The sequence below is a fragment of the Gekko japonicus genome, unplaced genomic scaffold (genome assembly GCF_001447785.1).
Source record: "Gekko japonicus isolate JY-2015 unplaced genomic scaffold, Gekko_japonicus_V1.1 scaffold4572, whole genome shotgun sequence".
In the NCBI taxonomy this organism is placed as follows: Eukaryota; Metazoa; Chordata; class Lepidosauria; order Squamata; family Gekkonidae; genus Gekko; species Gekko japonicus.
The window spans coordinates 11,293-22,192 of record NW_015165974.1 but is presented as its reverse complement, the minus strand read 5'-3'; the positions used below and the strand labels follow the sequence as shown (position 1 = coordinate 22,192).

General features: G+C 52.4%; 1 non-coding gene across 1 annotated transcript; it reads right to left on the bottom strand.

Annotated features, from left to right (window-relative positions):
• Positions 1-9,575: 9,575 nt before the first annotated feature.
• On the bottom strand, positions 9,576-9,647 carry TRNAA-GGC. Its single transcript has one exon. It is a non-coding gene; the product is annotated as a tRNA-Ala (tRNA).
• Between the last annotated feature and the right edge of the window lie 1,253 nt (positions 9,648-10,900).

The following is a 10,900-nucleotide window of genomic DNA, read 5'->3' as shown; positions in this document are numbered from 1 at the left end:
ACACAGAGAGAGAGAGAGAGAATTCCTGTCCTGGGCTTGAGTAATCAGCACTGCTGTGGAATGCAAATTTGCTTTGGAATTAATGAGCTCAGCAAAACCTGCCGGCTTCCCCCGTTTTTTTTCCAAGGACCTCTGGACACCAGAAGTCAGTTTCTCTCTCTCTCTCTCTCTCTCTGTGTGTGTCCCCCCCCCCCAATCTGGAATTGGAGGGTGTCGTCCCTGCAAGCTGACAGGTCATGCTCTCTCCCCACCCCCTCGCCGCTCGCCAATTGGGAGCCGGGGGGAAAAGATGCACCGGCTTGATTGATATTAATACTGAAGCCACCGACGGCACCACGAGCCACTGCCCAGCTCTGCCACCTGCCCGCGAAGGGGCACCGGAGGAGGAGGACTGGAGGCTCCCCGACAACCCTCCAGCGCAAGCCCAGCCGGCCCAGGGAGACGCCTCCCCGGCCGGGTTCCTCAGCATCTCCCCGTTTAAAGTTGCAGCGTAGGTGAGTCGCAGCAGCAGGCGATGCATGCCTCCTTCTGTTTTCAAGAGGAAGGAACCGAATCCTCTGCTGGGGTTTGGGCAGCGCCGTTGCCAGGCAAAGGGTTCTTTAAAAAAAAACAACAACAACTGGAAGCGCCCGGGAACTTTTAATCCGCTGGTCCTTTTGAATATTTAATTGCCGAAAGTAAGGAGATACTTTTTTTGCGAGGGTTCGGCACGGGCCTTCGTAGGGCGCTCCGCCGGGCTTGTCTTCTTGTCTGCGTTTGGCATTTCAGGGGGGAATTTTTTGGGGGAGGGGGATGCAAAAATGGTGTGGACTGTTAAATGGAGTTGAGAGCTTGCCTGGCTTGGATCTAGCGTTGCATGTCTGCAGAGAAGGAATAGCATGCCACGATTACGCTCGGCATGTGTGTGATCTTTTAGAACGCCTTGGCATTGATCTTGGGGCACGGGCATCAGTGGCGTTTGGAAGCTGCCCACGTTGACCCACCAGGGAAAGTAAAACCATAACCGTCTCTTGCAGTGTTTATGGATTGGCAGCTGCCTGTGTAGTGTTTCCTCTTGTGTCGCTTTCTCTGCTCCCCCCCCCCCCCCCAGGGCTCTGCCACCATGTAAGCTATTGCATCTGGCTGGATGTTAGATGGATGAGGCAGGAAGAACCGCTTAGGGTGTTGCTTTTTGGGGTACCTTGAAAGACACAGCGTTCAGTCCGCCGGCGCCGAAGTGCCGCTTTCTCCTCGATGCTTTCCTTGGTCTGACTTGAGCTCCTCCTTTCAGTCGCCGCCTGGAGATTCGGTGGTTTATTCAGGTACCGGTGGCGTCCTCGTCCGTGTGCTTGGGAGCATTTCTCCAACGTTGCTGCCGTCGCTTCCCTGTTTCGCCGGTGGTGGCCAACTTCTCTCTGCTGGGTTTCTTAACCATCAAGTCGCAGCTGATTTGCGGTGTAGAGTTTTCGGGGCAGGAGGTGGAAGAGAGGTGGTTTGCCATTGCCTGCCTCTGCGTAGCAACCCTGGATTTCTTTGGGGGTCTGTGCCTGTGTCTCCCATCCAAATACTAACCGGGGCAGACCCTGCTTAGCTTCTGAGATCTGATGAGATTGGGCCAGACTGGGCTATCGAGATCAGGGTTTGCCATCTCCTGCCTCTGCGCAGTGGCCCTGACTTTCTTTAGGGGTCTCCCGTCCAAGTACTCTCCGGGGCTGGGCCTGCTTAGTTTCCGAAATTGGGCTCCCCTGGCCCGTCCAGGTGTGGGCATGATAAGATCAGCTCTTGTTTGGTATAGGATGCATGAACAGAAGCCTTGTGTCCAGCTCACGGGAGGGGGTCGTTCCGCTCTATTCTGCTCTGGTCAGGCCTCACCTGGAGTCCTGTGTCCAGTTTGGGGCACCACATTTTAGGAAGGATGTTGACAAGCTCGAGCGTGTCCAGAAGAGGGCAACCAGGATGGTGAGAGGGTTGGAGTCCAAGTCTTACCAGGAAAGGCTGAAAGAGTCGGGTCTGTTTAGCCTGGGAAAGAGAAGGCTTAGAGGGGACACAATTGCAGTCTTCAACTATCTGAAGGGCTGTCGGGTAGGGGATTATTTTCTCTTCTCCGGATGGCAAGACTAGATCTAATGGGTGGAAATGACAAGGGAGTCGTTACCGGCTAAATATCAGGAGAAACTTCCTAACTGTAAGAGTGGTTGAGCAGTGGAACGGACTGCCTCGGGAGGCAGTGGATGCTCCTTCGCTGGACGTTTCCCAGCAGAGGCTGGACGACCATCTTTTGGGTATGTTGTAGGGCTGTCTTTCGGCTCTGCTCCTGCAGAGTGCAGGGGGTTGGACTAGATGACCTGCGAGGTCCCTTCCAACTCTAACATTCCATGCCTCTATTCTATATATACCTCCTCCACAACAAAGCCCAGAGAAGTGCTCGAGTTATGTGACCGTTTGGCACCCCGATTCACTCAGCAGCGTCTCGCGGAATGTTGATCTTTCCCAAGTTCCCATTATCAGACCTGTTGTTTCAAGCGTCCGCAGTTTGGTCATCTTTAAAAGCTGGCCGAGTGAGTAATTGGCAGCGAGTCAGCCCAGGCGAGGGGCTGCCCGTCTTAGTTAGTAGTGGCAAAAGGGTTCGTTTGGCGACACCCCCTTCCCCAGTAAAGCCCCGTTGGCTCTTCTCCCTGGTGGCATCGTGCTTGTCCGTCTGTATATTTTTATTTGCGTCGCTAGATCATTTTACGTATGCATTTTATACGCTGCTGCCTTAAGGTTTCAAAGGCTTTAATGCCGTGGTGTTTGCTGCTTTGAGGACTCCCGTTTGGGTGGAAAAGGCGGCACAGGCAAGTTTTAAATCAAATCTACTAGCACCTTACAGATTAATGGTATTTATTTCAAGATCAGTTTTAGTGGGTTACAGCCGGGGCTCCTGTGGAGTCTTGTGAGCAAAGATTCTACCTTGTGAGCCGCTGGTATCAAAGCTATGAGCGAGCGATTTGGCTAGTGCATCAAGTAGTTTGCTCTGGAGCCCTCCTTCCGGAGCGAAGACAAAAATGTGTGAGCCAGAGGCTAAAGAGAGCCAGAGAGAGAGCTAGCTCACACTAACTCAGCTTAGAGGGAACGCTGGTTACAGCCCCCGTCATCAGATAGATACGTTTGGACTGGAGAGGCCATGCGATTTCGTAATGAGGGAGTTGGACTGGGGTCAGGGAGGCTCACGTTTGAATCCCCACTTGGCTGTGGAATCTCGCTAGGTGACCTTGGACTAGTCACATACTCTCAGCCTAATATGCCTCGCAGGGTTGTTGTGAGGTTAAATGGAGGAGAGGAAGAAGAAGAGAAGAAGAGATTGGATTCGTACCCTGCCCTTCACAACCCAAAGGAGTCTCAGAGTGGCTTAGAAACTCCTTCCCCTCCCCACAACAGACACCCTGTGAGGCAGGTGGGGCTGAGAGAGCTCTGACAGAAACTGCTTTTTTTCAAGAACAGCTCTTATTAGAACTTCGGCTTGCCCAAGGTCATCCAGCAGGTGCAACTGGAGGAGTGGGGAATCAAATCCGGTTCTCCCAGATTAGAGTCCGCGCACTTAACCACGACACCAAACTGGCTCCATTCCCTTCCCCTCCCCACAACAGACATCCTGTGAGGTAGGTGGGGCTGAGAGAGCTCTCTCGAGAACTGCTCTCTCGAGAACAGCTCTGAGAGAACTTATGACTGACCCACGATCACACCAGCAGCTGCAAGTGGAGGAGTGGGGAATCAAACCCGGGTCTCCCAGATTAGAGTCTGCGCTCCTAACCACTACACCAAACTGGCTCTCCAGGAGAAGGATATAAGCAACTTTTGGTCCCTGTTTGTATGTATGTATGTATGTATGTATGTATGTATGTATGTATGTATGTATGTATGTATGTATGTATGTATGTATGTATGTATGTATGTATGTATGTATGTATGTATGTATGTATGTATGTATGTATGTATGTAGTACATAAAAAGATAAGAAGAAGAAGAGGAGATTGGATTTATACCCCGCCCTTCACTCGGAGTCTCAGAGCAGCTTAGAAACTCCTTTCCCTTCCCCTCCCATCAACAGGCACCCTGTGAGGTGGGTGGGGCTGAGAGAGCTCTTGACAGAGACTGCTCTTTCAGGAACAGCTGTGCCAGAGCTTGTGACTGACCCAAGGTCACACCAGCAGCTGCATGTGGAGGAGTGGGGGAATCAAACCCGGTTCACCCAGATTAGACTCCGTGCTCCTAACCACTACACCAAACTAGCTCTGAGGTGCCTCCCCGCCCTGTGTCTTATACGAGTATCAGGGTTCCCCCCTCCCCTAAATGAACACACTTTTTATGCCGTTAGGTCGGATGGTTTTGCACAACCATTTGCTTTTTGTTTGCCTAAGCTTCCCACGCCATTTAAAAAAAAATACCCAGTGAAGACTGACAGTTGTCTTCGTGCCACAAAGAAGGTAGCTGCTTAACCGGAGATTTTCGACTCGGAAATCCATGCGTGCCAGCGCGGCTAGCGCCGTGCCATCTGGAGCATTTGGCATCAGAGTGGAGTTTTGAAACTGTTGTCGTGTGTTTGTCGTGAGACTGGTGAGTAAAGAGCTGAGTCAAGAAACGGAGTTGTTGCGCCGCCGACAGCCAGTGATCCTCACACTGTGCCAGGCTGACCTGGAGGTTCTTGAGAAACACCCAATTTGGGTACGATTCCCCACCCGTGAAAAGTAAAACGTGAGGATTTGAGAAACGGTACCTGTGGCTGAAGTGCTCACAGATAGATAGATGGCTGTTGAACAGTGGGCGACGCAGCCTCTCCGTAGACTTCTTCTCCTGCACAAGCCCCTCTGGAAAGAGGAGGTAATGCGCGTGGGTTCTCGTGCATTCCAGTGGATGTGTATAGTGAAATAGTGTGACCTGTTTTGTGTTTTTCTTTTTAAATCCATGTTATTTTTAAATTTATTTTTAATCGGTCTGTACACTGGTTTGGTGTCGTGGTTAAGTGTGCGGACTCTAATCTGGGAGAACGGGGTTTGATTCCCCCACTCCTCCACTTGCACCTGCTGGATGACCTTGGGTCAGTCACAAGTTCTGGCAGAGCTGTTCTCTCAAGGACAGTTTCTGTCAGAGCTCTCTCAGCCCCACCTACCTCACAGGGTGTCTGTTGTGGGGAGGGGGAGGGAAAGGAGTTTTTAAGCTGCTCTGAGACTCCGAGTGAAGGGCAGGGGATAAATCCAATCTCCTCCTCTTCTTCTTCTTAGTGGCACCTTTAAGACCCACAAAGTTTTATTTAATATATGGACGGTGTATGGACTCTTCTATTTCACCGTATCTGAGGAAGTGGGCGTGCACACAGAAGCTCATACCTTGAGTAAAACTTTTGTTGGTCTTAAAGGTGCCCCTGGACTCAAACTTTGTTCCAGTGCGTCAGATCAACACGTCGGCCCACCTGGAAAACCACCAAGTATGTCCAGGGCAATGTTCCCTCTAAGCTGTGGAGTCCTGTGAGCAAAGATTCTACTCTGTGAGCCACTGGCATTAAAGTTGTGAGCCAGCGGTTTGGCTGCTGCATCAATTAGTTTGCTCTGGAGCCATCCCTTCCGAAATTGGGCTCCCATGCCCTTAATTGTTTTATTGGTTCTTAAATTGTATATGTCGTTTTAATTGTATGAGAGTATTGATGTTTTATTGCAAGTCTTTCTTGCCTTTGTTAGCCGCCCTGAGCCCTACGGGGAAGGGCGGGGTATAAATTTAATAATAAAAAAATAAAATAAATAAAATTCCTGAGGGAATACAAAAATGTGTGAGCCAGAGGCTAAAAAACTGTGAGCTGGCTCACACTAACTCAGCTTAGAGGGAACACTGGTCCACGGTTGTTGTGCAGAAGCAGGCAACGGCGAACCACCTCTGAAGGTCTCTTGCCTTGACCTTGGGTAATTCAAACTAGCATGACCTTGTTAGGTCTCGGAAGCTAAGCAGGGTCGGCCCTGGTGAGTGCTTGGATTGGAGACCACCGAGGAAGCCCAGGGTTGCTACGCAGAGGCAGGCAACGGCAAAACCACCCCTGGACGTCTCTAGCCTTGCAAACTCTTTGGAGTCGCCATACGTCGGCTGCAACCAGGCTGCAGGAAAAAGAAAGGTGCCGTAAATATATTTGTTTGTTTATTTGGTTTATACCCCCGCCTTCCTCCCCAGTGGGAAACCAAAGCGACTTCCCTCCTCCTCCCCTCCTCCGTGTTATCCTCACAACAACCCTGTGAGGTAGGTTAGGCTGAGAACGTGTGACTGGAGGAGGAGGAGATTGGATTTATACCCCGCCCTTCACTACCCAAGGGAGTCTCAGAGCGGCTTACAATCTCCTTTCCCTCCCCCTCCCCACAACAGACACCCTGTGAGGGAGGTGGGGCTGAGAGAGCTCTTGACAGAACTGTCCTTGAGAGAACAGCTCCAAAAGAACTTATGGCTGACCCAAGGTCATCCAGCCAGGTGCAAGTGGAGGAGAGTGGGGAATCAAACCCGGTTCTCCCTGATTAGAGTCCGGACACTTAACCACTACACCAAACTGGCTCAGAGCGGCTCACGATCTCCTTTCCCTTCCTCTCCCCACAACAGACACCCTGTGAGGTAGAAGGAGAAGAAGAAGAAGAGATTGGATTTATACCCCGAAGAAGAAGAAGGATATATACCTCAGAGTCTCAGAGCATCTTACAATCTCCTTTCCTTTCCCCTCCCCACCACAGACACCCCGTGAGCCGTGTTCCCTCTAAGCTGAGTTAGTGTGAGCTAGCTCACAGTTTTTTAGTCTCCGGCTCGCACAGTGTTGTCTTCGCTCAAGAAGGATGGCTCCGGAGCAGACTAATTTATGCAGTAGCCCAATCGCTTGCTCACAACTTTAGTGCCAGTAGCTCACGAAGTAGAAGTTTTGCTCACAGGACTCCACAACTTAGAGGGAGCATTGCCTGGGAGGTCAGTGGGGCTGAGAGAGCTCTGACAGAAACTGCTCTTTTTCAAGGTCAGCTCTTGTCAGAACTACGGCTTGCCCAAGGTCATCCAGCCAGGTGCAAGTGGAGGAGCGGGGAATCAAACCCGGTTCTCCCAGGTTAGAGTCCGCGCACTTAACCACGACACCAAACTCACTGGCTAAGAACCTGCCAACTGCGGGTCCATCTCATTTACTGTTCTAGCAGCAGTAGCCACCTTGATGCTCTTTCCCCTACGGCACATTTCTCGCGTTTGTCGTTTTAAGGCAGGCTGCTCCTGATCTTGGAGGCTCTGCTCGGCTTACGGCTAACGCCCGCTGATGATCATCCGTGAGCCTGACCGGAAAACATGGCTTTTGGCTCCCCACGCCCAGTGGCATCGTCACATGCCAATGTCCCATGCCCTGCCTGTCACCTGGATCCTGACGGGGGTCATCTCTCTTGGGCTCTTTCCCGATCATATTTCGCGGAAACGCTCCGGTTGTTATGCACACGCAGCTCCTCCAAATTGGCTCTGAACAATCGCCGGTTGCAAAAAGGGCAGGAAGCGTGGGAAGGAGGGAGGGGGGTTCAGTTCCTCTTTGTGGGGGACGGGTTGCTTCTCAGTGGCACCTGTAGGTGAAAGCTAGCCAAGAGAGTGGAGTGGAGAGTTAGTGAGAGAGAGAGAGAGAGAGCGCTCAAGTAAACTGCAATGCTCCCTCTAAGCTGTGGAGTCTTGTGAGTTCGGTGGCTCAAGTGGTTAAGACACTGAACTGCAGGCTGTGGAAGGTTGGTAGTTCAGCAGTTTGAGACCCGAGTGTGCCGCATGACGGAGTGAGCTCCCGTCTCTAGTTCCAGAAACGTCTTCGGACAGCGCTGGCTCTTCGGCTTTGAAACGGAGATGAGCACCGCAACCCTAGAGTCGGATTCGACTGGCTTTCGAGCAAGGGAACCTTTACCTTTACCTTGTGAGCAAAGATTCTACTTGGTGAGCTACCGGCCTTAAAGTTGTGAGCGAGCGGTTTGGCTGCTGCCTAAATTAGTTAGCTCTGGAGCCCTCCTTCCTGAGCCAAGGCAAAAATGCGTGAGCCGGAGGCGAAAAAACGGTGGGCTAGCTCACACTAACTCAGCTCAGAGGGAACACTGGCAGACAGTATCCTGTTGGTTTGGGCAGGGGTCTGGGGGGTTTCTGTGGCCACGGATTTTCCCTTTCCGACCCTGTCCCGGGGGAGGCAGCCTTGCTTGTTCATTCCACAGGCAGGCCGGTGTGAAGTCTCGCAGACCCCAGACCTGGGGAACCCCGTTGGGTTGCTTTGCTTGCGTTTATTTTTTCCTTTGAGGACGAGGACCATCGCTAGCATCCCTGGAGCTCAGCGGCTCCTAAGGAGCGGCGCAGGCGCGGGACACGGCTGATCACTCTTACCAGGGTGCGTGGGCGGATGTTTGCCTGAAAACGCACAAGTGGCGGAGAGCACAGTTTGGCACGGGTCCCTTTCTCCCCCCCCCTTCCCGAGGATGAGTTTCGTCATGCCGTATGCAGGGCGGCCAAGATCTCCGCCACCTTTGTTCCTGCCTAAACAGAGAGGTCGGGACTCAGGAGAGAGAATTTAAAAAGCTGCTTCAGCGTTCCCTCTAAGCTGAATTAGTGTGAGCTAGCTGACAGTTTTTTAGCCTCCGGCTCGCACATTTTTGTCTTAGCTCAGGGAGGACAGCTCCAGAGAAGAAGTAGAAGAGATTCATACCCCGCCTTTCACTACCCAAAGGAGTCTCAGAGTGGCTTACAGACTCCTTTCCCTTCCCCTCCCCAGAACAGGCACCCTGAGAGGTCGGCGGGGCTGAGAGAGCTCTTTCGAGGACTGCCCTTGAGAGAACAGCTCTATCAGAACTACGGCCACACAGTGGCCAAGAATACCAGGGGCCATTAGTAGGTCCAGTAGTGGGGCCAGGACACTAGGAGCCCTCCCACTTTTGCCCCTCCCCCAAGCACCAAGAATACAGAGCATCACTTGCCCCAGCCTGAGAGTTCCTATCTAGACCTTGTGGCTCATAGCCACCGATGGATTTCTGCTCCATATAAGAACATAAGAGAAGCCGAGGTTTCTGAGAGAGCTTGTGACTGACCCAAGGTCATCCAGCCAGGTGCAGGTGGAGGAGTGGAGAATCAAACCCGGTGCTCCCAGATTAGAGTCCGCGCACTTAACCACGACACCAAACTGGCAAACTAATTTAGAGCAAACTAATTTATGCGGCAGCCAAACCGCTCGCTCACAACTTTAATGCCAGGAGCTCACAAAGCAGAATTTTTGCTCACAAGGCTCCACAGCTTAGAGGCAGCTTTGGGCAGGAACCGTGTTTTATGGGACTGGGATGGTGCATTGCGTGGGAGCTTCCCAAAGTACCTGGATGGCTGATGCCTGGGACCTTCTGCGTGCCAGGCAGAGGCTCTTCCACTGAGCCACAGCCCCTCTGCACAGCCCCTCTGCATTGCGTGGGAGCTTCCCAAAGTACCTGGATGGCTGATGCCTGGGACCTTCTGCGTGCCAGGCAGAGGCTCTTCCACTGAGCCACAGCCCCTCTTTACAGCTCTCCAGGGTCTCAGGTGGAGGTCTTTCCCATCACCTCCTGCCTGGTCATTTTGACTGGAGATGCCAGGGATTGAACCTGGGACCTTCTGCATGCCAGGCAGAGGCTCTTCCACTGAGCCACAGCCCCTCTTTACAGCTCTCCAGGGTCTCAGGCAGGGGTATTTTACATCACCTCCTGCCTGGTCCTTTTGACTGGAGATGCCGGAGATTGAACCTGAGACCTTCTGCATGCCAGGCAGAGGCAGTACCTCTGACCCACAGCCCCTCCCTGAAGACATTGGCTCAAAAGATCCCCACGCGATTTGTGAGCATCACTGTACTGTACTGTGGAGGTATATCTTGGCTCTTGCAGAATTGATGAGCACCACAATTAGAAGCTTTAGAATCCTAGAATCATAGAATTGGAAGGGGCCATACAGAGCCAGTTTGGTGTAGTCGTTAAGTGCGCGGACTGGGAGAACTGGGTTTGATTCTCCACTCCTCCACTTGCAGCTGCTGGATGACCCTGGGTCAGTCACAAGCTCTCTAAGAAACCTTGGCTTCTCTTATGTTTTTATATGGAGCAGAAATCCATCGGTGGCTATGGGCCACAAGGTCTGGCTAGGAACTCTCAGGCTGGGGCAAGTGATGCTCTGTATCCTTGGTGCTTGGGGGGGCAGCAGTGGGAGGGCTTCTAGTGTCCCGGCCCCACTGCTGGACCTCCTGATGGCACCTGGCGTTTTTGGCCACTGTGTGACACAGAGTGTTGGACTGGAGGGGCCATTGGCCTGATCCAACACTGGCTTCTCTGATGTTCTCTTTTGGGCAGGCTTCTTGGGGCTGAGTCAGTCTTGTTGTCTAATGGTGTCTGTCCAGAGGGAAGCCAGCTGCTGTCGCGAGCCAGCCTGAAGTTGGCAGCTTGCAGTTGGCTCCGATTCAGTGTAGTTCATTGATGTGAATTCCCTAAAAATCATCTTCTCTGTTGCGGCTGTGTGGGCCAGATGTCTTGTGTGCTCGGTCCTAGGCTGGCGCAGGGCTTGGGGGCTGGGGATGACATTTCCCGTCTCGGGGGTTCCCGAGCCAGGATTTTTGGATCTGAACCGCAGAAGTTGGCCCGGGTGCCATCTGGCCGATGCATGTAGCCAGGATTCCGCCGGAGTTCTGCTTGTTTTTCTTGTAGATGACCGTGAGATTCTCTGGCGTTCAGGGTAGATGGAGGAGATAGGCGACGCTGCAGTTGTTCAGCGGTCCACGTGCTTGTGGTTCCTTGCGCTCGCTCGCCGTCTTTTATTCTTTTAGTGCTTTGGAGCAGATTTCAAACACTGTGTAGCCAATGGTTCGGAATGCGGACTCTAATCTGGGAGAACTGGGTTTGGTTCCCCCACTCCTCCACATGCAGCT